This window comes from Atractosteus spatula, chromosome 25, assembly GCF_055471065.1.
Source record: "Atractosteus spatula isolate fAtrSpa1 chromosome 25, fAtrSpa1.hap1, whole genome shotgun sequence".
NCBI lineage: Eukaryota > Metazoa > Chordata > Actinopteri > Semionotiformes > Lepisosteidae > Atractosteus > Atractosteus spatula.
In genome coordinates, this window is record NC_142730.1 from 9,349,132 (window position 1) to 9,374,337 (window position 25,206).

The 25,206-nt window shown below is 47.8% G+C and overlaps 1 protein-coding gene across 1 annotated transcript in view; it reads left to right on the top strand.

Moving 5' to 3' along the window:
* The first annotated feature begins 4,031 nt into the window (after positions 1-4,031).
* pear1 (platelet endothelial aggregation receptor 1) overlaps positions 4,032-25,206 on the top strand; it is a 70,479-nt gene continuing 49,304 nt past the window's right edge. Inside the window, exon 1 of the mRNA XM_088905860.1 lies at positions 4,032-4,335. The gene's annotated coding sequence lies outside the window, so the exon portion shown is untranslated. The remainder of the gene's footprint in view (positions 4,336-25,206) is intronic.

Consider the following 25,206-nt stretch of genomic DNA (forward strand, 5'->3'; position numbering starts at 1 on the left):
CTTATTTTCTAAAAGCAGTAACTGTCCCATGAATCCAAACAGATACATGAAAATCTACTGAAATCTATTGCCAAAGGCTTGAAGAAAATAGTTTCAACATTTTTGTAACTTAATTTTACAAATGCAGAACATGGTCTGTTGGCTCCCTCTGTTTCAAATGTGGGCCTAATTAATTTGCTGTTCCATAGGCTAGGAATGATCATTCAATTTAAAGAGATATCATCTAGCAAATAATGTTTATTACAAACCGTGCACCCCTTGATTGGTAGCCCCACTGGAGCTCAGCAGGTGTGAGCCTGGCCAGTACCTGGATGGGAGACTCCTGGGAAAGCTGAGGCTGCTGCTGGAAGAGGTGTTAGTGGGGCCAGCAGGGGGCGCTCACCCTGTGTGGGTCCTAATGCCCCAGTATTGTGACGGGGTCACAATACTGTAAAAAGGCGCCATCCTTCAGATGAGACGTAAAACCGAGCTCCTGACTCTTTGTGATCATTAAAAATCCCAGGGTGTTTCTCGAAAAGAGTGTTACTTTGGTGTCCTGGCCAAATTTCCCCCTGGCCTTTACCAATCAAGGCCTCCTAATAACCCCCATCTCTGAACTGGCTTCATCACTCTGCTCTCCTCCTCACTAACAGACTGGTGGTGGGGGAGGGGATCCCCATTAGCTGTAAAGCACTTTGAGTGTCCAGAAAAGTACTGAAAAGCACTATGTAAGTGTGAGGTCTTGAACTGTTAGAGAGCACTCTGTATATTATACACACCTATACAGGTAATGCGTACAGGAAAAGTAATGCTTTTACTTTACTTTTAACTTGGTACGCATCCTTCAATATAAAAAGGGCAACTTTTCTGGCACAAATTAACAATTCACAATTAAAGGCAGGGTGTGTTCTGGTGAGGAAGAAACATATTTTGATTATCTTAGAGTAGACAGATAGAGAAATGAAGATATTGAGATTTTTTTTTACTGTAAACGACATGTCACATGAAGCTCCATCTCCAGGACATGATCCGCTACAGCTAAAGTGCTGAATATCTTTAGTCTGGATTCGAGAGGCCCTGTGAGATTGACACAAGTACTTCAAATCCTAAAATTCATTGAATCGTCCCAGAGGTCTGTCTTCAGAACCATGTATCCATTTCTTAACTGGTTCTTCCAGTTCAGGGTCACGGGGGAGCCAGAGTCTATCCCAGTAAGCAACGGGTGCAAGGTGGGGTACATCCTGGACAGGACACCAGCCCATCACAGGGCAGGTAGACACACACACACACCAGGGACAGCTTTCACAGAAGCCAGGTAACCCACCAGCATGTCTATGGGAGGAACCCCACACAAAGATGGGGAGAACATGCAAACTCCATACAGACAGCACCCCTGGAATTGAACTCAGGGCCCCAGCGCTGTAAGGAGGCAATGCTCAGGTCTGTACACACCACCATGCCGACCCTAGAGGACAGAAACGGGTACCTAGGAGGGGTGGTGGGTGGGGGGCATGTGTGATATAGGGCTGACGTCGGGAGGCTGGCTTTACAGAAGGGGATGTGGGTGCCTGAGCCCTGTTGTTGAAGGCAGGAAAGCCTTGAGAGATCTCGCAACAAGATCGCTGATCCACGATCTACTAGCGCCAGGCGCGCAGGCTGATCTTGTTGATGTGTTCTAGTGTGCTCTGGGTGTGAGTCAGCTCCGTGAAGTTCCCCCCACACACACACAAACAGCACAATCGATGAAACCCACCTCATTCGTTAGTGCTGCGTTTGTGTCGTTGAAAGTAGCGTTTGTGCTGCTGTCGTTTCCGAGATGTACCGCCTTGTTTGTTCGGGGGTGTGACGTCACTCAGCCCCCTCCCACAACGTCGGAGGAGACCCGAACCGGTCCCATTCGTTAGTGCTCCGCTTGTTCCGGCTTGTGCTGTTGAAAGTAGCTTCCCAGCTGTGTGAGCCTAATCAGCGCACACCCATCTCGTTTGTCTGTACTTGGGCTCTACGGGTGTGAATCTAATTGTCTTGCGCAGACCCCTAAACCAACAGCGATAATGGGGTTTTAACCCGAGTATCAGATGGCCCATATGCATCAGGTCCGTTGTGTCTGGTGTTTCACCTCCCCTCACCACGGTGAGTGACCTTCCCCCGCCCGCTGCGCCGGCCGCCCTGTTGTTGCAGCGGCCGGAGCGCTGGGTGTCCGCGCACAGCAGCCACAGGCCGGCGGAAATGTACTGTACAGCACAGCCGCGATAGGAAGGAAGGATCCTAAACGGGCTGGAAAATAAACAAAACACACCATAAAGCTGGGAGGAAACTGGTTCAGAGGAAAGCCGAGAGCCCATATCGCGGAACTGTGTCTTAAATCAGTGAAAAGCATGGAAAAAGCATGTCCGTTTCCGTGACATCAGGTATGGTTCTACTACGGGCTCTGTGCTGAAACCCTAAATACCGCAAATTCGATGTTAGAGTTGTTCCCCCCATCAAATCAGTAAGAAACGCATCAATCACAGCACCTCTAAAACCAACCGAATAAATAGCAAATATATCGCATTCCTTTTACGAAAACAGCACTGTATTTTCAATATTTGAAATATTTGTATTTTCCAGTCATGGCCTCCTAATAACCAGCCTCTCTGAACTGGCCTCATCACTCTGCTCTCCTCCCCACTGAGAGCTGGTGTGTGGGGAGCGGACTGGCTCATCACCCAGGTGGGGCTGCACACTGGTGGTGCTGGAGTGGATCCCCATTACCTGTAAAGCGCTTTGAGTGGAGTGTCCAGAAAAGCGCTATAGAAGTGTAATCAATTATTATTATTATTATTTTGTGTAAGAAGTTGTGACTACAGAGCCCGTAGTGTGAATTCGCCTTGAACACGAACTGAAGAAAACGATTTAGAGTAGTCAAACCATCCTGACCTGCTGGTAGGAAACCGGAGCACCCAGACAGAAAAAAACAAGCACGCCAAGCAGAAGAGAACATGCAGACTCCGCACAGACAAACCCCCAAGCTGGGCTCAAACCCCTGTCCTCCGAGGCTGTGAGACCGCGAGACGCCACTCAACGGTTTGCCTTTTTAACGAAAAGCAGTCATCCGCTAGTTTGGCTCCGCTTCTTAAATAAGTCCATACAGTATTTGCAATGTTTAACAAAATACCGAAAAAACCTTGTTTGATACAGCAGAGTGCAGGCTCTATATCTTTTAAAACCCGAGCGTGTCCGGATGTCTTCCAGATGTTTCACAGGGTTGTTTAACACTGGGTCCCATAGAAGAATTTTTAAAATGTCATGTTTGTTTCACGACTAAGTCGTTTTCCCCGCCGTATAAGGCTTCCCTAACGGTGTGATTAAATAGACGTTACTTAAAAAACGGCGTATTGTTACACCGTGTTACTACATCAGCTGTTTGGAAGAGATAAGTGGGACAGACTTTCATACAATCATTAAAAAATCTCCTTAAAAATGTAAAAACAAGTCATGGAAGAGCGTTTATAACATCGTTTACAAACTAACGAGTACCAGAAATGAATGCGTCTTGATCTTTGAAGTCACGGCTCATCTATTCCAAACCCAGACCATAATTTTGGTTGGTATGTTGTATTTTTTTTCTTCTGCCTTCGCAGCTAACGTCTTAAGCACAGTATTACAAAGGGATTGAACGTTTCTCGAAAGAAAATGCCGTTTAACCCGAAGGGTAAGAGGCAGGCTGTTATGTACGTTGGCTTGTCCTGGACGCGTTTTGACCGTTAACAACGATAAAAAAAAACAGCCCGTCGTGTCTACAATTAAGACTGCACTCCCACATGATACAGAATTAATTCAAACCCTCCCTCGCCTAATATCTTCCCCGCCCGAAAGGAATGGGTTCGTTTTCAACCCTCGGCGGAGTTTCCAACACTTCCTGAGTCTGGGAGCGCTCTGTTGACAGTTTTCTCCCTCATTCCTTTATTTTCAGCGTCACCGGCTCCCCGGCTGCGCCGCCGAGCTGCAGCGGAGAGCGCACCTGAGGGAGCCCAGCGAATTATCTTCAAAATAACAAAAGGGCGTCTTTTTTCACTCGGGTGGTGGGGGAGCTTCATCTTCCAAGTCCCGATTTTGTCGTCTGTTCCTTCACGGGGGCACATTTCACCCATACCGGTGCTGCGAATACCGACGACCGTTGAATTGAAGCCACCGAGCCGGTTTCATAGACTTTTTCACGAGCAGTTGCCAGAGATATGGGACGGTAAAAAGGTTGATTTACGCTCTTAAATCAGACTGCAAAGTGAAATTAGCGCTATTTTCTGGGACACACCGCGCGAGAAGCCAGTTTCCCAGGAGTGTCCCCGATCCAGCCGCGCGCGGATGCTCGGGTCTGAGGTAAGAGTGGCCCCATTAACATTAACATTTCGACTTTGTTGAACCGAATATTTTTTTAATACGCGTATGGTTGAATAAGTTAACACGCAATAAATCTTATAGAAAACTACTGAAAACCGCAGCAGACTCGATACAGGTTATTGAAACGAAGCTCATACGGTATTTTTCTCGTTTTGAACGAGACTTAACTCACAGTATTACCCAGGCGGCGTTGCTTAATTAATTCACACACATGAACGCTTTCTTTTAAAATCTGAGAGTAACGCGCTTGTTGTAGCTCAAGTAGGACCCGTTTTACAAAATTACTTTTTTTTTCTCCGTTAGGACAAATTTTTTCTTAGGTTTTCGGAGCGACTGCCGGTGTCTCTCTCATTCAGTCGTTGAGGCTGTTAAACTCAGTGTAATTGTTGAGATAACTGCTTTGTGAAGATTTGGGGAAAACGAGAACTAAATAGTGTGAATAACGTTAGCTGTCTTGCGAAACACGTATTTGTTCAATTAATCGGAAACTGAAGGGACTTGACGGGTCAGTGTCTTTTTTTTATTTAGTGTATCTTTTGCGTTTTGAACAGCAAAATTAGACGAAATCCGCGGTCGCAGACTCGCTGTGTACGTGCGCTCTGGATTATGCCGAAAGGCGGCAAATATAAACTATCGGACTATCTGAAAATCTGCTCTATGTATTGTATTTTGGGATGCGTCGGAATTTCAGTACCTTAATTGTCTGTATTTAATTAGTGTATGCGGAGATCGTTTAAGCTTTCGCTGTGTTTGAATCTACTTTTGGATTGAATTTGATTCGGCTGTATTTCTTATTTGAGCCTCGATATTTGTATGTATGTGATCAAATACTTTAAGCTGCACAGACTGGCATCGATTGCACACCTTGTTCTATATATACAATCTTTACTGCTTTACCCCACTTTTTTTCTTTTTAAGTGTGGTGAGTGATTTGAATTCTGAGATTTTGAAAGGGTGTATACTGTAGCAGAACTAATTTCATTGGGGTGTAAGTTCCTGCAGTAACTAGCGTTTTAAAAAACAGTCATAACATGTCGTCACTTCGGATGTACAGTATAGCCATCACACCTTCTCATCCTCTAAAGCCCAATCAGTGTCTAGATGTAAACATGAGGCTTGAGAAGTGCCTGTGTCTGGTGTGACAGATGGTTTTTTTAGACCTGTAACCCTTTTCCCAGCCTCTGGCTGCTGCCACTGAGATGTATTGATTCCCTGAGGGCCTGAAGTCTCCACCCTGGCACCACAGCTCTGATCCTGCAGGTCTTGCTGTACGAGCTGTCCAGAATAGTAAAAACCTGTGCTGAAGAGCGTGTTGTCTTTACAAGTACGAATGATTGAGCAAATGAACGGTTGAACGAAAGATTGAACAGTCTGTGTTCTCTGTCTTCTTGAACAGTGGTTCTCAGTAATCATTCTAGAAGACCTCTGTCTCTGCTGGTTTCTGTTCCATCTGGGCTCCTAATCTCCAGTGCTGACTGCTGCCAGTAGCTCATCTGCTTGCTGGTTTAGTTTATTTTCTGCACTCTAGCATCTCCTAGTTTCACAAATAAGTACATTGGTTCTCAGTCCTGGGAGAAACCTTAGGCTTTTAGGTTTTGTTCCTAATCACAGATAAAGATGTTTCAGTCTTGTACTTTAGCCCTTTGGTACATTTGCTTTCAGCTCTTAAAAAAAACACACAAACCGATTGAGATTTGTAACTGATATGAATCCTTTGCTGATTAGTGAGTTTCGGGACTGCCCGCACTCAGGGCTGTGAGATGAAATATGAGCAATCAGACTGAAGCAGAAGGAAGCACACTGCCTCACTGTGGGCGGGTCTGTTACAGTGTCATTCCCATCTATGTCTGTTCATCACCAACTGATCACCTACTGACAGCTGTTTAGTCCAATAGAAGAGAGCAAATCTGTGAGAAACAATTTGAGGGGAGAACTGCATGAAGCTGTGTGCAGCAGCTGTTGGAAATAATGCACAAACAAATAATATGCAAATAATGGAAGGGACGCCTGAATGCAGAAAACACAGCCATCAGACTTCTTACAGTCACAATTTGGCACTGTGGATCAAGGGCCCAGTTGGAACCAAACCCAGCAGACCCTGGGTCGCTCCAGAACCAGGATTGTGAACGCCTGTTCTAGCAGCCTCTCCTTCTGAGAGCTCATAGCACCCTGACCAGTAGGCCTTTTCCAGTGGTGGTGCAGGGGGTCCTTCACTGGCTGAGCCTGGTGACATGGTGGGTTTGAACGAACGTGCACTCCTGTAGCACTGGGGCATGTTTGAGGATGTGTGCTCCTTACTGGAAGGGTGTGGGTGCAAGACCTCCCTGTGTTCTTTACTCCTATTTCACAGATGAAGTGGGGACTGGCTAGTGGACACTGGAGTATCTTGACTCTCCTCCCTGTTAGTAGTGCAGGAGAGCTAAAACACTCCTGCCGTAGGCAAACAGTACAGCACCTGGGATAAGCTCTACTCCAGGGATTCCCAAGCCTAATCCCGGAGAACCCCTGTCCAGTTATCCTTCAGCTCAGCCCAAACCTCTATTAATCTTTATTAAAACTTTCAATCAAGGTGCTGGAGGGCTGAAGGATATTCTGATCTTTATTTCAATGACCACCAAATGACTAAATTGAATGAATGGTTCAGTTCCACTGAACATGCTGTAGGGGAATTGTTCCCAGGCCTTTAGGAGTTGAAGATCTCAATGATACCTGTGCAACCTGCTGGATCAGCGCTCTGCAGGACCTGGGGGTAGAGGCCTCTGCTCTGGCCTGATCGCCCTCAGGCTCAGATACAGAGGAACAGAAAATCTGTAGAGCAGCAAGGGTAGACTGGCCACACGCACCCTGTCACTAGCACACGCTGCAACAGGACAAGACACCTGGCTTCCTTCAGGAGACGACTGGATGAGACTCCAGGATCCATGAGCTGCTAACTACCAAGCGGAGCAGAAGAGCTGAATGGTCTCCTCTCACTTACAACTGCTCATTTGTGATTTTTAAGTTGTCCCAGGAGCTGAGCGAAACGAGCACCTAGATTAAGCCTCACACCGGTCCTGGGCGGTGAGCAGTGAAGTCTCGATGCTGATCGGCTTTCTCTGGTCCCGCCATCATCTCCCCCGCGTGACGGGACGGTCGGTGGTGCGGATTAAGAAAATGAGTTTGAGACTCGTTTGAAATAAAGGCTCACGACCAAGAACTAGACTGGCCACTTTAGGATATTAACTGCTACTGATTTAACTGCTCCAGACCACACAATCCAGAATTATTTGCTATATAAATGTATGAAAATGTTTTATCATGCAGTGTAATCATGCGCTCCATTTAGATTACGTATCCTGGCTTTAGGGAACTTGATGGGTAAGAACAATTAATAAGATAACAGATTAGATGAGGCCATTGGCCCATCTAACCTGTGTGGCCCATCATTATTAATCAATTGATTGGAGAATATCACCCAGACATTTCTTGAAAGAAGCCAAACAGAATAAATGATTTCAGTGGCTGTACTGTTGGCCTACAGCAGGAGTATTTGAGCTTTTCTAATAAACTCTCTTCCAGCAAATTAGCTACAGTCAGCTCCTTAATGACCTATTTGATGATTAGCAGGAGCAGTAGTGCTGTTCCAGGCAGAGGGTATCCGGGTTTGTGTCCGTGCTGTGTCACGGATTCCTTTCCCAGGGCTTTGCCTGTGATTTTAGGGTAACCGTGCCCCTTCCAGTCTGGGTCAGTGCAGGACGCTGATCCAAACGGGACCTGCATTGGTCCAGTTCGCCCTGCAGCTGGAGACCAGCTGAGCACTAGATGGAACAAAGCCTGGCTAGGGGCTGGAGCAGAAAAACTGCGATTTACTGCCAGTAGGTTCCAGACTGGCTCCAGGATGGGTAGGACCCCATTCTTTCACTCGCTGCTAAATCAGGAACAAATGGATCGTAATAAAAACGCAAGTGATATCATTGCTTAATCATAAGTGCATTACAGAAGAACGCCAGCTTTTCAAGTTCTGGGGAGGGGTTGTGTTCCTTTCAATTATTCATGCTGGCAAATTAATATGCAGAATTAGCAAAAAAAAAACACTGTAGAGGAGCAGACGACTCTCAGGAGACAGGAGTATGGAAAAACCTCAGTTTTATTAATGCAGCTGTTGTGGAGACATCTGAACTGGCTTTCACTCCAGAATACAGCTTCACAGCATCTTATAGACAGAACATCTCTTGTTCACCTGAGTTTGCGATAAAGCTGTATTTCCTGAGGGGGGTAAGGAGATGAGGCCTGAGCCATGTGTTGATACCCAGGAGCGCTGATTGTGCCACTGTCTGTCTGGATCTCCTAGTCCTTCATTTTTCTCTCTGCAAGTCATTAATTCATACCACATAGATCATGATTATTGTGTATAAAAATAGGATAGGGCCCTGCCCCTGGGGTGACGCTGTGCCTGCTGTGACTTCATCATTGCTGAGCTCCGGTGATAACTTATCTCAACAACCAAGTAGATCCTTTTTAATTTGGCTTGTTTCTTTGGTCAGTTCAGAGTGTCAAAACTACTCAGCTTTAAGGGTACTCTTCTCGACAACTTCAGCTCACAGAACTTTACACAGTCTCTCCTTGGCTGGCTATCTTTATGTTGTGGCTGATTTGCTCTGACCAGGTGACACTGCTTTAGATTCCATTGTGTTCTCAATAACAGCCCCCTGTGATCATTGCTGACAGATAAATCATTGTGCTTCATTCTATATACTGTTTACTTACAAGCGGAACGCTGCTTAGAAAGTAGATGCAGCATTGCCACTCTTCAGATCTCGGAAGCGAAGTCAGGGATTAGACCCTCTGAGGCAGGCAGGAGTCCGACCCTGGTCCCTCGGGGCTGGTCAGTGTGTCTGCAGGGTCTCCAGCTCTCTTGAAAGCAGCAGCACCTGATGAGCTCAGGTGACCAGCTGCTTTATTTTAGGAGCTGATCTGGAATGAAAATCCGGGAGGGCACACTGCTCATCCCAGACCAGGATTAGACCCCCCCCCCCCCCACCCAGGCTGCTGGAAAATCCAGGCTACTGCTGTAACTGCTGTTGGTGGACCAGTAGGGGGTGCTCTTCTCTTCCCTTCGGCCTTGAAGTTTCAAACCAGGGCCATTGTGTACAGAAAGGGAGCTGTCCTGTAGGAGGTGCTGGCTTTTCATTTATAATGACTTTTGTAATCAATAAATGCGACATAAAACCGTCCTAACTGTTTGGTTTTTAAAAATCCCACAGCCTGGTTCTTAAGCAGGGGTATTGCCCCAGGTGTCCTAGCCAATGTCTAGGCCAGGGTGGTGCAATATGGCCTCCCTCGAGTTCCCCCTTAATCCAACCAGTGAAGACGTTTCTCGTCCCCCCCCCAGTCTGCTGTGTAGGGAGGCTGCTGGCGGGGTGGATGAAGTGGGTCACTGGCCAACTGTAAAACGCAGTATAAATGCAAGGAATTACTTAAAATTGCAAAAGAGGTTTGCTGTGGATGCTTTTCCCAATTTCCCTTTCGCCTTGAGTAATCTCCACTCATATCGTGGTCTAGAATATAATCAGAAATAACTGTGATGGGCTGTAGGTTCTAATGTTGTGCGTTGAAACAGTTAAGATGCGCAGTTGTTTCTCATAGTCTGCCTGCCTCAGGGGTGTTCGGGTGAACCTGTGGTCTACGATTTCCGAGTCGGCCACTCTCCCAAATTGTTGTGTATTCTTAATGTTTAGAAGTGGTCGGCTAGAGGCTTGTTTCAGAATCCATTCATCCCGGCTGCACAAATAAACTGCGTCAAGGCAAACGAGGAACGTCACTGAAAGTTTACAGGCTGTGTGATGGAGGAGTAAACAACAGCTACAAGCTTTGGTGAAACATCCGTTTCGCGGAGGACAGATAATTCCCTGGGAAAGTGCGATGGTGGGCCTCCTTCTGTTTGAGCCATCGCCGTCATTCCTGGATTCCGGCTTGGGAATCTGGATTACGAACCCCTGTCATAAGACTGTGTACCATCTCCTTCTGTTTAGGGGGGTTTGAGAAGTTCCTGGAAGAAATAATAATAATAACAACATCACTTTATTAACACTATACAATTTCTTGCATTAGGAATTATCTTTTCGCAGACCCCAGCTTGCTCTTTATGAGACACACAGACAGGGAGAGAAGCTGGGGGTCAGAGCACAGGGTGAGCCATTTATACAGCACCCCTGGAGCAGCTGGGGTGAAGGGCCTTGCTCAGGGGCTCAACAGAGTAGGATTCCTCTGCCGGCTGCAGGATTTGAACCAGCAACCTTCCAGGCACAGGCGCAGATCCTTAGCCACAGAGCCACTGCTCCGCCCCAAAAAGAGTCAGGCCAGCCAGGAGTCGAACCTAAAATCTTCTGATCCGTAGTCAGACGCGTTATCCATTGGGCCACTGGCCCGCACAAAGAAACATTTTTATGCGCCAGCCAGGAATCGAACCCGGATCGCAAGAATGGGAATCTTGCATGATACCACTACAGCACTGGCGCACCCTCTGAACTGCTTTTCCGCCGGCAACTGTCTCTGCTTGCCTAACTGTTCTGTTTATTTGAAGAGCAGCTTTTCCAATTACCTCCGTCTAATCTTAATTGTTGAAAGAACGAATTAGGACTTTGCGTTTGAGCCTTTAATTGGGAGGGATGATCCCAGCCCTCCAGAACTATGTTCTTGGATGTTCTCTTAGGAACCTATCGCCATATTCTAAAAATACACTCAACTGACCAGGAAAGGCCGTTTTTAACTGAGAGATTCTTGACACAGGAAATCAGAGTCCCCCAGTCGGGTTTTACTGGGTGATCTGGAACAAAGTGCTCTCCATTTCGATAGCATCCTGTCTCGTGTCCCTTGTTTTTCGCTCTTGTACCTGCCTGATAGTTATATACTGTCTGGACTGTGGATTGACACTTAATCATTTACACAGAACTTAATTAACTAAGATAAACCAAAGTAAACTTTGATCGCTTTGATCACTGAAGCTTGCTTTGAAGCTGGAAATGTTGCCAATAGCCAGGTGTTACCCATTGTATGGAGAGTCTTAGAGACACTTCTGTCTGTAATCACCTATAGCTGTAACACTACCTCTCCTGTAAAAGAATGATTGTCCCCAATAACCTCTTTCATCAAGTGACCTGATCAGATGGAGAGGTCATTAAAAGGATGAAGGACATGTAACAGATTTCTGCTTTTAACTGAAATATATTTCAGTGCCTAGACTTGTAGTTTAACATCCCCAGTTTAAGAGAAAACTTGCATCCTTTACTGACAGAGCTTCAAGTGTTTTTCCAGCTTGATTCCCCTTAATTATAGGCTTATCAAGAGGATGTCCAGCTGGCAACATTAGGACAATCACTCTGTCTGACATTCTATGGCTAGGGCTCTTTATAAATCAAAAGCAAAACTTTTCAAAGGTTCTTCAAGTGGATCAAAACAAACTCCTGAAAAGAGGAAATCACCCTTATGCAATACACATGGATTTCAGCCTCTGTTTCTGAGAGCCGAATAATCCCACAAGTCTTTGTTTTTTATTAATTTTGGTGCCACACAGACCCTGTTCAGTGACACACCAAAAATGTCTGCTAGACCACAGCTTTTTCAAATCAATAAACAGAGGCGTCCCTCGCTAATTACAGAAACACTTACCTAATCAAAATAAGACCTTCGATCTTCGAAAATAAGGAATTCGATCTTAAACTTTAAAGACCCCTTGAGTTGCCATAAAGGAGCAGAGACAGTTCCGTACCCTACCGGTGTTGGGCTTCAAAAAAGATTCAGGCCTTGGTGAGGTCAGGGGCGCAGTTTTCCCTGTTTAAGGAAAGGATAGCTACTGTATGACAGGGCTGGATTACAGGGTTGAGAATAGTAAAGGGAATTAAGGTTATTTCCAAATCACTTTTGCTACCAGAATGTGAAGAGAAATGGAATTTGTTGAAACTGAATCTGCACTAACACTAGAAAACACTTCTGCACACGGGGAGCTGGGAACACATGGAATTAATCAGCCAGCCTCACTGGCTAGAATTGAGCTTATAATGGAATCGTGAGACGGAGTGACTTTCCCAAGCCGTTCTGCACTCGCCAGAGCAAAGCTTCCTCGTGGAGTTTTAAAAGTGAAACATACAGCAGGAAAACACGGAGAAGGAGTCCTTGTGCTGAAACAAACCCTAGCAGTGGAACGTTCTGCCGGAATGTTTGGGCATTCGGAAAACCGCTGAGCCCTGACGGGCCGGGGGGCCTGGTCTGGCCCTCAGCCGTTTTCTCTGCGCTTGGGCTCTTGTCTTTGGGGGATGTTAAGATTGCTCCGCTCAGCTGCCCCCCCGACGGAGCAGGGACAGGAAGCTCGAAGGGAGTGGGCGAGTTGTTGTTTCCTGTTTGAAAGAGAGGCCGCTCTTTGTCCGCGCGGCGTCTCGCGCCCGAGCCGGCTTGGTTACTCGGCACAAGCGCCCGCCGTGACGCACCAGGAGCACGGGCGGGCGTCAGGGACTCCTTTTCGCTTTGATATCGTTTCAGGGGGCTTTCCAGGAGGGCCTCCTGGCACGCCAGGCCCCGTGACTCACAGAGATGGTATGGAGAAGGGAAAAGGCATTCGGCTTCTAGGAACTAATACCGTGCTTTCAGGGTGACTCACCTGTCCATCCTTTTTTGTGCACCCTGGGGAGGTGCGGCGGCTCTGTGACTAAGGATCTGCACCTGTGGCTGGAAGGTTGCCGGTTCAAATCCCGCGGCCGGCAGAGGAATCCTACTCCGTTGGGCCCCTGAGCGAGGCCCTTACCCCCAACTGCTCCAGGGGCGCCGTATAAATGTCTGACCCTGCGCTCTGACCCCAAGCTTCTCTCCCTGTCTGTGTGTCTCATGGAGAGCAAGCTGGGGTATACGAAAAGATGAATTCCTAATGCAAGAAATTGTATATGGCCAATAAAGTGATCTGATCTTATCTTCAGTTTCCGTGTGGTCCTGGCATGCAAAATTGAACATCTTCATAGATATATTTTAAGAATTTAATACCATTGCTAACCTACCCCTGGAGAATTTAGATGCTGTGTCCTTATACTGTATGTAATTTTCCATTTTCTGCTGCAGGGTTTTGAGTGGCTCTTAAATAAGGCAGTGGCTTGCAGAGTGAGCCAGGTTGTGGTTCGCCTCTGATTCCTGCAGGTGATTGGTGGAGAGAGAGGGCTTGGTGTCTGGAAGAACCAATAAGCTGAAAGAGTCAGTGGGTGTGGTTGCCTCTGCTGGGCTTGCGCAGTGCCTGACAAAGTGGCACTTGTATCCAGAGTGGTGTTTGTCCACCACCTTGTACAAGAATGAAGCCATACACCAGGTGGAGAAAGATTTTATTAGTGCACCTTTTTCCCCATAAAGCTCGTCTTTGGTTTTCTGCAATTTGTCAGACATCAACAAAAAGTTTAGGCAGTTGTGAAAAACACCACACAAGCAGCTTAAAACTGCCCAGAACAGTGTAGATAGAGAGCCCAGAGAGGCATTGGGCTTCACTAGTGGTTTTGGAAGAAGCGTGTTCTTCCGTTACTGTAGTCAAACACAAGGAGACAGGCTTCTGCAGCGCGAAAGTATGTTAAAACAGGAGTTATTGAGGGTGAAAATAACCACATTGTCCTCTTCTGCGGTAGAGAGCAATCTGAAGGCTCTTCTGTCAGTACGAGCCTGTGGTTTTAAAAGACAGGGATAAATGGCTGGAATTCTATCCCGGAGCCTCGATTTCTGCGTGGTGTCTGCTAAAGATTAATGAGACATAAATCGCAATTTCCAAAAAACACGATGGTCTGAAATCAAATTTTTTGCAGCTGGAAAACAGGAGTACAAAGTACCCTGTCACCAGCTCGGATATCATGGCTTTTACTGTGCAGTTGTTTTTGGTACCTTGTTCTGCATAGCAGAGTGATTTGTTTTCGTCTTTCCCGTGAAGATAAAAAGGGTCGTTTGCAGTTGTTAATTCATTACATCCTGCCTGGGGAAGCTGCATCTCAACTCCTTCATTCTGGTCCGTACAGGGGTATTAGCCATCACGCTGATCTGAGAACCAGGCCCAGGTCCTCATTCGTCCTGGGCTGTACAGGGACTAAATCCATAACGCCCGAAGAAGGCTCCACAGCCGAAACGTTGTGTTTCTTTTCTTCTCCTTTACCTTTCCTTGTTCCTATATCCGTAACTCCGAGCCGGTACCCAGGTGGCAGCTCTGAATCCAGTGGGTATAAAACAGCCTGCAGTGAAAACATCGGCCCGGTGTAAAATCCAGGCACGGGCAGGGCACGGATACATCACGGTTTCACCACTTCTGACTGCTCGCGTGCCCAGCAGCGCGTCACCTGCCAAAATCGATTTTAATTCGAAAAAAAACATGTTGGCAAGAAAAATCAAGGGCCAACGGGAGGTTTTTTTTACTTAAATTATTTTTTTCAGGCAGCGTTTTGCTGACTTTCTTTTTGAGGTAGAGCCCGTTTCTTGGGGAAACGGGGTGTATAACACAGAGTATCTGTCAGGGCCAAACCTGATTTCTGGAGGAGCGATGTGGATGTCGTATGATCAGATCAGATCACTTTATTGGCCATATACAATTTCTCGTATTAGGGATTTGTCTTTTCACAGACCCCAGCTTGCTCTCCATGAGACACACAGACAGCGAGAGAAGCTTGGGGTCAGAGCGCAGGGTCAGCCATTTATATAGCACCCCTGGAGCAGTTGGGGTGAAGGGCCTTGCTCAGGGGCCCAACGGAGTACGATTCCTCTGTCGGCCGCGGGATTTGAACTGGCAACCTTCAAGCCACAGGTGCTGGCGCAGATCCTTAGCCACAGAGCCACCATTCCACCTGGAGCTGGAACTGGTGATCAGCGGTGATTGAAACCCAAGACACCCCAGACCTCTCTTGGATGGCGAACAGAGGATAAGGCAGCTTTTATAAGGAGCCCCCTGGTCCCACGGTGCTTGAACCAGAGGTGTGAGACTCTGTTCTAGTCTTCGTGCCATGAATAGTCTGACCCTCACCGGTTCTGAGGTCCTGCATTGATGTACATTAGGCTCCTGATTTCCAGAGTGACCCCTCCACCTCTTCCATCTTGCACGGGACTGCACACCCACTGATGCTGTGTCTCTCGGCACCAGTACCTGCTAGCCGGGTTGGAGTGACTCCTCTGGGATCACAGTGCTGAGCTGGGGCAGAAGTCTCCAGCTCTGCTCCTGGGGACCCACACACCTGCTGAGCTCCTTACTTCATTCAGTCCTGAACGGGGATCCACAGGTTGCTTGTCTGGGACCATTGCACCTTTCTTTGTTTGCTCAAGGGTTGTTGAAAGGTTGGAGGTAGATCTCCAGCACGTGTAAGAACTGAAAATGATTAAAAGTTCCATTAAAACCCATTGTTAGATCATTGTTCAGTTGTTTAGCTGAGTGCTCAAGTACCCAGCAGGTACATTCTTATGCTCCACACACCCTTAGCCTCTCTTGTGTCCAGGGATCAGCTCTTATATGTCCAGGCCTGTGCATGGCTCTGGAACTGGACCCCTGTGGCCAGCTGTTAGCCCCTTAAGTGTCAGACACCCGAAGTATATTTTTTCTGCAACGGTATTGACCGCAGTATGTGCTGCTTTCCACGACACCCTTAAAGTAAAAGATCTTTCCAGGGCAAAAAAAAAAACAGAGGAAAGAATGAACTGTTTGTGCTGGCTCATCATTAACATCTTCTAGGCAATGTGGGGAAGCAATAACAAGTCAAAAAGTGCTAGGTTACATAGTTAAAAGCGTAGAATTTGGATCAAGGGATCTTGTGTTAAAGGGTGGACTGCTGGCGCAGTGGTCAGCATTGCTGCCTCGTAGCGGTGGGATCCTTGGATCAGTTCCTGGGGTGCTATCTGTGTGGAGTCTGCATGTTCTCCCTGTGTTTGTGTGGGTTTCCCCATGGGTGCTCTGGTTTCCTCCCATAGTCCGAAGACATACTGGTTGGTTAATTGGCTCTGAGAAAACTGGTCCTGGTGTGAGTGTGTGTGTGTGCTCTGTGATGAACTGGCGTCCCAACCAGGGTGTACCCTGCCTTGCTGCTGTTGCTTGCCAGGATAGACTCTGGCTCCCCTGCAACCCTGAATTGGAAACATCAGTTAGAAAATGGATTGATGGATGTTATGTTAAAATTGAATAACAGCCAAGTAAGGCCTCATTTAGAATATTGTGCACAATTTTGGTCACCTCACCTCAGTCTCTATAGTCTGAAGGGTGTCCCACACTGACAGGCTGGAGGAACTGAGTCTCTTTAGTCTGAAGGGAGTGTCCCACACTGACAGGCTGGAGGAACTGAGTCTCTTTAGTCTGAAGGGAGTGTCCCACACTGACAGGCTGGAGGAACTGAGTCTCTTTAGTCTGAAGGGAGTGTCCCGCACTGACAGGCTGGAGGAACTGATCCTTTTCTTTTTCTTTTCCATTTTCGAGAACATTCCAAGGGGACTTGATAGTACAATATTCAAAATCCTCAAAGGCCAATCCAGTGAACTTCAGAATTAGCTGCACAGCAGATACTGTACAAGTGGAAACTACATGTAAGTGCATTTAAAAAGGATAACAGGAAGCAAAGGGCTGTGGAAGTGTGGAACAAGCTACATAGCCATGTGTTTGAAGCTGATACCCTGGCTTCTTTCGATCAGTGAGTAGATGGCCTCCTCCTGTTTGTAACTCTACTTCTAAAGGGAAATTTATTTCAAGGGTGTTTTGTGCAACCCGTCGCTAATCTCAGTTTTGCTGGCAAGGTCTGTGAGCTTGTCCTGAAGAGAACTTGCGCTTCCTAGGGTCCCATTTTCTCACAGAACAAGACGCAGTTCTGGTCGAGCTATCTGGGAGACCCTCGCCACGCAAATTGACCTTTGCCCTTGTCCTCAAGAGCTCTGTTGCACAATGAAACACTGGAGCGCTACAGCTGACCGCAGTCACCAGCTCCTCAGACACCCTGTTGGGTCGTCAGCCCCATCCTCCTCCCCGCCGGTGGAGTTGGTTCAGTCCCCTCAGCGCGAGACGGGGGAGCCCGCGGAGCCTGCTGTCAGAGCTCCGTTCTGCGAAATGTTTTTCTGTCCTCGATGGCTGCCTTTCCAACAGCAAAGCCACAAGGATTACAACACCGACTGCATGTCTTGTGTAATTTGAGGGGGGGGGGGGAGTAGATTGATTTTTTTTCCAGTGCTGTTTGCCTTATGAAAGGGAGGTTTTGTAAGAAAGCTGGCTGGCGTTCCACAGTGGTGCTGGGAGTGCCAAACTGGGCACGGGTGAGAGGATTCACCCTCCCCTGTCAGCTGTCCCCCCCCCCCCGCCATACACCCTGTTTTGCCAGCGCTGTGTTCACCACCATGCGGAGGAAAAGGATGTTTGAGCGATGCCGTGAGTTTACCATCAAGATGTTTCCTATCCGTTTCCTCTTGTTTGTCTGATGGGGCTCCCCTGCGCTGGATCGCGGGGAGGACTAGCAGACAGCTGGATGGAAAGAGAGCAGGACGGGGGGTTTGGTGGCTTGTTGGACTGGGCATGAAAAAAAAATCAGCTCGGCTCCATTTCAGCCCATTTCCAAACCCGAATCGGTTCCGAATCACTGCAGGGAATTGTTTTGGAGAATACTGCGCAGGTAAACAGTGGGTGTGCTAATCCCTGTGTCCAGGGATCGTTCTGCTAGGATTCCGGGACACTCTGTACCGGAACGTTGTGTCAACACTTGTATGAAACAGTGAGGAAGGTTTTTCTCTCAGGAGCTAAGCCTGAGCTTGGCTTTACACGTCCTGTCATCCGAAGACACGCTTGTGTCACGTGAAAGACAGGTCCCCTCGTGTCCACACTACCAAAGACACGCTTGTGTCACGTGAAAGACAGGTCCCCTCGTGTCCACGCTACCAAAGACATGCTTGTGTCACGTGAAAGACAGGTCCCCTCGTGTCCACGCTACCAAAGACACACTTGTGTCACGTGAAAGACAGGTCCCCTCGTGTCCACGCTACCAAAGACACGCTTGTGTCACGTGAAAGACAGGTCCCCTCCTGTCCACACTACCAAAGACACGCTTGTGTCACACGAAAGACAGGTCCCCTCATGTCCACACTACCAAAGACATGCTTGTGTCTCATGAAAGACAGGTCCCCATGTGTCCACGCTGCCTAGACCTCCATCGTGACTGTGGCGCGTGCCCAACGAAGGTGCTCGAACTCTGGAGACTGCGTTTTTAACTGGAATGAGGATCGTTAGCGGAAAGCCAGATCCTTCAACAGCTGGTGAACTGAAATCCCTGCCTATATACAGTACCCCGGTGTCTCTGGTGACTGATTTAACAGTGCTGTATAGTTCTGAAGACCCATTCTGGGGTCTGTGTACCAGGCAGAACCATAACCCCAGTACTGTCAGCCTGCAGCCAGAACATCTGTGTTACACACACGGGATGCACTTGGCTGTGTCAATTCACAAAAATGGCTCTCTTGGAAAGAGGTGCAGCTGGGTTCAGATTTATTCGTGCTGAAATCGGAGGCCCCTGCTGCTCTTAAAAATCTGTACGTGCCTTTCTGCTCTGTGCACGTGTTCTTTCTTTGTATCTGTTGCTGTATTTTTGAAAATGAAGATTGTTAAAAAAACATTCTCTGAGAATACAAATATTAGGGGAAGGTGATGCAATGCAGGAGATTAAATGAGATATAATGGAATTCAGCACATGGGCTCGAGAGTTACTAGCAGACCTTTATAAGTTCATTAAAACAGTCTATCAGTACCAGCAGCTTGTTGTTTTTTTGTTTTATTGACTAGTTTTGAGTCACACTTGTGACAATGTGTGTCCTCTCAGGGGACAGCTGATATGTGGTCCTTTCCAGTCTGGGAAAGGGAAGTGCTTTTTTTTTGCTGACTTGTTTGTTTGCCCCTCCTTCCCTCAAAGCTCCCCCCCCCCCTCCCATTTTTGGCCTAGCTTTTCCTTTTCCTTGTCGGAGAGGAGCGATTTCCAGATGGGACAGCTGTCCACGAGCCATCCCAGCTCCAGCTGCCCCTCGTCCTGTTTGCACAGGAAGTGCTGTTTGTGTGTGTGTTTGTTTGCTGGGATGCCCTCCTGGACCGATCACGTCTTCCTGCTCGAAGTATTTCCATGAACCTGACATCGGCGGCTCTGAGTGGGTCCTTAAAAAAGTCCGTGAGAAAGAGCCCTTTGACAGTGGTTCTGAAAGTGCTGCAGAGGGCCAGCATGCAGTAAGTGTTCTTGGCCTTTTAGTGGAAATCAGCAATGTTCAGGACCTTAGAAGACCAGTGAAACTGGAGCAGATCACCTCGTGTGCTGAAGATGAACAGGTTTTACGCTGTTGATGATTTAAAGAGACACTGATGCCGCTCTCTCCTTCGCAGTTTTGACATGCAGAATGGACCTGTGTCCTCTTCTTGCTCTCGGTTAATCCCGATTGAACCCAAAGCCGTTTGAATGAGCCAGCAAACAGGGCAGACGAGGGGGGGAAAATAACCAGCGCCGGAAATCTCTCCTTGGTCGGCTGTAAGCTCATTCTGAGCTATCGAGCGATGGCTCCAGGCAGCTCCGGCCTCCGGTTTCCTCTCTTCTGCTGCTTTTCATCCCAGCTCTAGTTTTTACTGCCCAATCAAGCTGACGAGCACAGCCTGGTTCACTGCTTAAACAAGGTTGGAGGTGGTGGATAAAATTATCGACAGCTTGCAACTGGCTTAGTTTCTCCAACAGCAATATCATTCGCCTCTGTTCTCCACTAGCTCCCGAATGCAGGAGCCGGTTTGGGCAGTGGGCGCAGGTCTCCGAGAGGAGTGGAGAGCCTGAGTGTCGAGACAGAGGGGATATCGTAATCTCATACTAATCCCCCCCCTGCCCAGGTGTGACTGTGAACAAGTGAGCCACAGTCCCCGGCTCCTAAGAGATAAGATCAGATCACTTTATTGATCATATACAATTTCCTGCATTAGGAATCTGTCTTTTCACATACCCCAGCTTGCCCTCCATGAGACACACAGACAGGGAGAGAAGCTGGGGGTCAGAGCGCAGGGTCAGCCATTTATACGGCGCCCCTGGAGCAGTTGGGGTTCAGGGCCTTGCTCAGGGGCCCAACAGAGTAGGATTCCTCTGCCGGCCGCGGGATATACTGTAAACTGGCAACCTTCCAGTCACAGGCGCAGATCCTGAGCCACAGTGCCACTGCACCGCCCCTTACTGACCTCACATCCTGTCAGCAGAGAGATTCATGGCTTGAATTTCGTGTGAAGAGCCTAAGAACAGTAAACAGGGCAGTGATCTTCCTGATTCACCATTTGGATTGAAAATGAGTTGTAAACAAACTAAGGTAACTGTAATCATTTTCAAAATCTAGAGTTGCTCCAGACTTAAGCTTTAACACTGAAGTGACACTTGAAGACAGGACTTCCAAATTCTGGTCAATGTGTCTGTTTTTATTGAGCCCAGCTCTCTGTCCCTTAATTAAGCTCCTAATTGAAGTGATTACTTGCTTAAGTAGCCATTTGACATTGTGTTCAAGTGCTGAGTTAAAGCTTCTTTCTTGCAAGAGTGGATAACAAAAATGAAGCCTGCAGGAGCCTGATATTTTAGGTGGAAGCAATAAAACAGTTTGAGTTAATGATTCACCTGATGTTTATCCCTATAATGTTACTTTTATTGTTTTTAATTGTTTTTATAGGAAATGGTAGGAAGGGTTTTTTTTTTACAGGGTACTTTCCAGTTAGCAATGATGAAAATCCCCAAACGATGTGATTCCTTATCTGAATAATTTGTTCAGTAATCCTTCCTTATTGTGAGATTACTCGACTCGGCGTGTGCCATGAATGAGATTTGAAGGATCTCTCACTACCGTGCACTTGGGAAGGAGACACAGCCCTTCGTTGGTGTGGCACTCATCGCGATAGAGTTTGTCGCACTCGAACAAGCTGATCTGCTTTTCTCTCTCTGGCCCCGTTTCAGAATTTTCTGCTGATTTGGGGCTACGCTCCATTTTCTCTTTTTTTTACTTTCTCAAACAACGGAAAACATCTGTTTTGTGTATCGTTGTTACATCGCAGATATATTTGCTGGCGTACCAAGTGGTATTTGTTTCAAGATTGCGCTAGCGATGCCTAGGCTTCGTCTGCCTCCTGGGATGTCAGACCTCTTGATCCACGCGTGTGTATTCCTGTGTGCAGTGGAAGCAGCTGCCCAGAGCCACGCTGCTGTAATGCTTCTGCATCACAGTGTTACCTCTCAGCCGTCCGATGCAGGTGAGTCCTGCGGTGACGAGCTGCCTGTGTGATTGGTGGTTGATCCGAATGAGAGTGGTAGCACAGCCAGATCACAGCACGCGTGCAGAGCCGCAAATTGTTTGGCCGTTTTCCCTCTAAAGTCAAAGAGAAGGAGAAATGACAGATGGGCAGTGTTGGCACAGCAACCCAGGGTCTGTGATCGGACTCGGCGGAAGTGAAGAGAGACCATAGAGGTGACCAGCCAAGGCCAGTAGGCATATCACTCTGCAGCTCCCAGCTGGCAGCCCCACTGCAGCTCAGCAGGTGTGAGCCTGGTCAGTACCTGGATGGGAGACACCTGGGAAAGCTAAGGTTGCTGCTGGAAGAGGTGTTAGTGGGACCAGCGGGGGGCGCTCACCCTGCGGTCTGTGTGGGTCCTGATGCCCCAGTATAGTGGCAGAGACATTATACTGTAAAAAGGCACCGCCCTTCGGGTTAGACATAAAACTGAGGTCCTGACTCTCAGTGGTCATTAAAAATCCCAGGGCGTTTCTCGAAAAGAGTAGGGGTGTAACCCCGGCGTCCTGGCCAAATTTCCCATTGGCCCTTACCAATCATGGCCTCCTAATAATCCCCGTCTCTGAACTGGCTTCATCACTCTGCTCTCCTCCCCACTGAGAGCTGGTGTGTGGTGAGCGTTCTGGCGCACTATGGCTGCCGTCACATCATCCAGGTGGGGCTGCACACTGGTGGTGGTGGAGGGGATCCCCATTACCTGTAAAGTGCTTTGAGTGGAGTGTCCAGAAAAGCGCTATATAAGTGTAAGCAATTATTATTATTATTATTATTATTATTATTATTAAGGCCAGCAAGAGTGACCGCTCATCTCTGCAACGCCCACTGCCGCTCTGTACTGACAAACATCTGGCCCCCGCCGGCCTCCCCTTCATCAACCTGGCCGGGGGGAGGTGTCCCAAGACTGCTGATCGAAGGAGAGGATGATCTTTCAAGACATCAGAAAGGTTCTGATCCGAGAGGGGGGCCGTTCTGTCAGTGAAGACCGCCCGCGGCACGCCATCCTGTTTCTTCTGGTCAAAGCTCGTTTGGTCTGTGAGGTCTTTGGCCACCTTCAGGCGTGGGTTGTGCCAGGATCCAGTTTAACCTGGCAGATAAATACAAGCGCATGTGAAAATGTTCTGTCTGCAGTGCAGTAAGGACACCATGGGCTGTAGGCCTGGGTGGTCCCTGCGCTGTTCGAGCCCTGGCAGGTCTCACGTATCCCTCCTTGGTTTTTGCTTGGAACATGAAAAGAGACCTTGACAGCCGATACAGTAGCCAGAAATGCTCAAACACACACAGTATTACACAGTCACTCTCCTGCGTGCAGAAAATGGGAGGCAAAAATATGTTAATATAAAGGCCAGGGGTTTGCAGCCATGGTCTAGAGGAAACCATCTAGAGTCATCAGTACGTAAAGAACAGACACGGGTGGGAATAGCTCTGTATTAGACATGCCCACCCCGAGTGGCCTTCAGCAGAGGCCAGATGCTGTGGGTAGCATTTCAGACAACACATCTGAAGGGGAGCCATTCTGGACTCATTAGCTGATATAGCCTGATGGAAATGACAAATTGCATTCAGTGTTTCAAGGGTTTCGGAGCTAGGAACTACAGCTGTAGCCAACTGATTTAATAGTTGAGACCAGGAATGGGCAGCTCTGGTCCTAGTGGTCCAGAAGATCTGATAGATTCTCTTATTTGGATTAAGAAGTCTAATTTTCTCATTCCTCTTCCTCAGACCTCTTAGGTTTTAGGTCAGCCTAAGCTGATCAGTAAAACGTAGCTGTAAAGCCTGCAAAGCTGTGGTTAGAGTTGCCTGTCCCTAGTCAAGTTGAAGCAGTTCACAGTCGGGCATCTTCCACCTCGAGTCTTCAGGTTTGCGATCCAGACACTGTTAGTTTGAGCCTGGGTCTTGTCACTCTCAGATGGAGAGTGGGGCTCCTGGTATGGCAGAGCTCCCACCCTTGTCTTCCTGGCAAACTGCGGCTCCTGTGGCTTGCTGGGTGCCCGCAGAGCCAGGGGCTCCTGTCAGGCACTGGAGATGTTGCAGTGTGTCTAAGGGCAAAGGGCTCTGCAGGTGGTCATGATGGGGGACCCGTACTTGTCCACGTCTCACTCTCTCCCATGTGGGTACTGGAGTCAAGGCCAGGCAGCTGAGTCATAAAAGGGTTGGAGATTCCAGACTGGGAGGGTATAGAATAAGAAAATAACGCATCCTTGTTGTCATTTGGGGCGTCGACTCTAGTTGTTGACGAAGGTTTATTCCCTGCTGAAAAGAGAAGGAAAGAAACGCACCGTTTCGGCTGTGGAACCTTCTACGGGTGTGAGGTTGATGACTGGTTGTTGATGATTTGTAAGCTCAGTATGTTGTACGCGTTCTTACGCACCTGAAACATCACTGCTACCAGAGAAGCCTCCACTCAGGCTGTTCACTCATCAACTACCATAACAGCTTAGATCAGGGCCTAGGTCTGTCTCAACTGCGTGCAAGTATCCTCCACTTTCCTCGTTTTCCCAGTGGATATTATTCCCCACTGCTCAAGTCTTGGCGTTCCCCTGCTTAATGCTTCTTAATTACAGTATCTCTCTCGGCTTTGATCACCCCTTGTCGTCTTCTCCATGCATCAGCCCTGTTTTCTCAACTGTGCTTTTTTACTCTCCCCTTCGTGCTTTGTCTTGGACGTCTCTGTCTTTGGCCCCTGCCCGTTCGATGACATCTCCGGTTTGTGCTGTGGACTTTAGACTCGCCTTCGCTCGCCTGCACCAGTCTGCTCAGCTGCAGAACACACAGCTGGATTCCTCCTCCTGCCTCAGAGCTCTTGCTTCACCTGGTCAGTGTGACAGTGAACAGGGAGCTGCTGTTCTGTGTTACAGACATATCGTTGTGATTGGCGCACATGGGATGGTTTGAACGGAGGGTATTCCAATAGAAACTTGGCAGCCCTTCAGCAGCTGGCTCTGTGTGCGACTGCGTTTCTTTAATTTGGGGAACAAAAGTGAGACTGCACTTCAGTTGTGAATCATGCGTGTTCAGAGACCGGGGTTAATCCCCTTCCATTGCTCTTGGAATAAAAAAGACAAGCAAAAGAGACCGTAGTCAGCTGTGTCTGACTGCAGAGATTCACAGAAGAAATATTCCATTCTCTGGGTGTTGTTGTTATAGGTGGGGTTTAGACAGGCGCTGAAAGACACTCAGGACTGAAGAAGTGCAAGACTCAGCAATTATTTATCCTCTCTTGGATTCAAAGGACAGAAAACAGGAATGTCACATGTTTTTGTGTTTCAATGTGTGGATCTAAATCAAAACCGTAACTGTTTTTGATTAACAAATTTGACAGTTTAACATTCAATAGGCTTGACTGTTCATGCAGTCCACAGATCTCCCAGCCAGTGATCCTCAACTATACCTATTAAACCAACTGGAAAAATCCCAACAATCCGGTCATTCCCTGAAAGGGGTAGTTAGAGAGGGAAGCAGGGGTTCACCGTTACTTCAGTCCTGAGTTCTGGAAAATGGCTTAAGCTGTCAGTACTGGAGGAGCTGAGTAAATACTTTCTAGCTGTAGAGTATTAAACAGGCTAAGATAACAT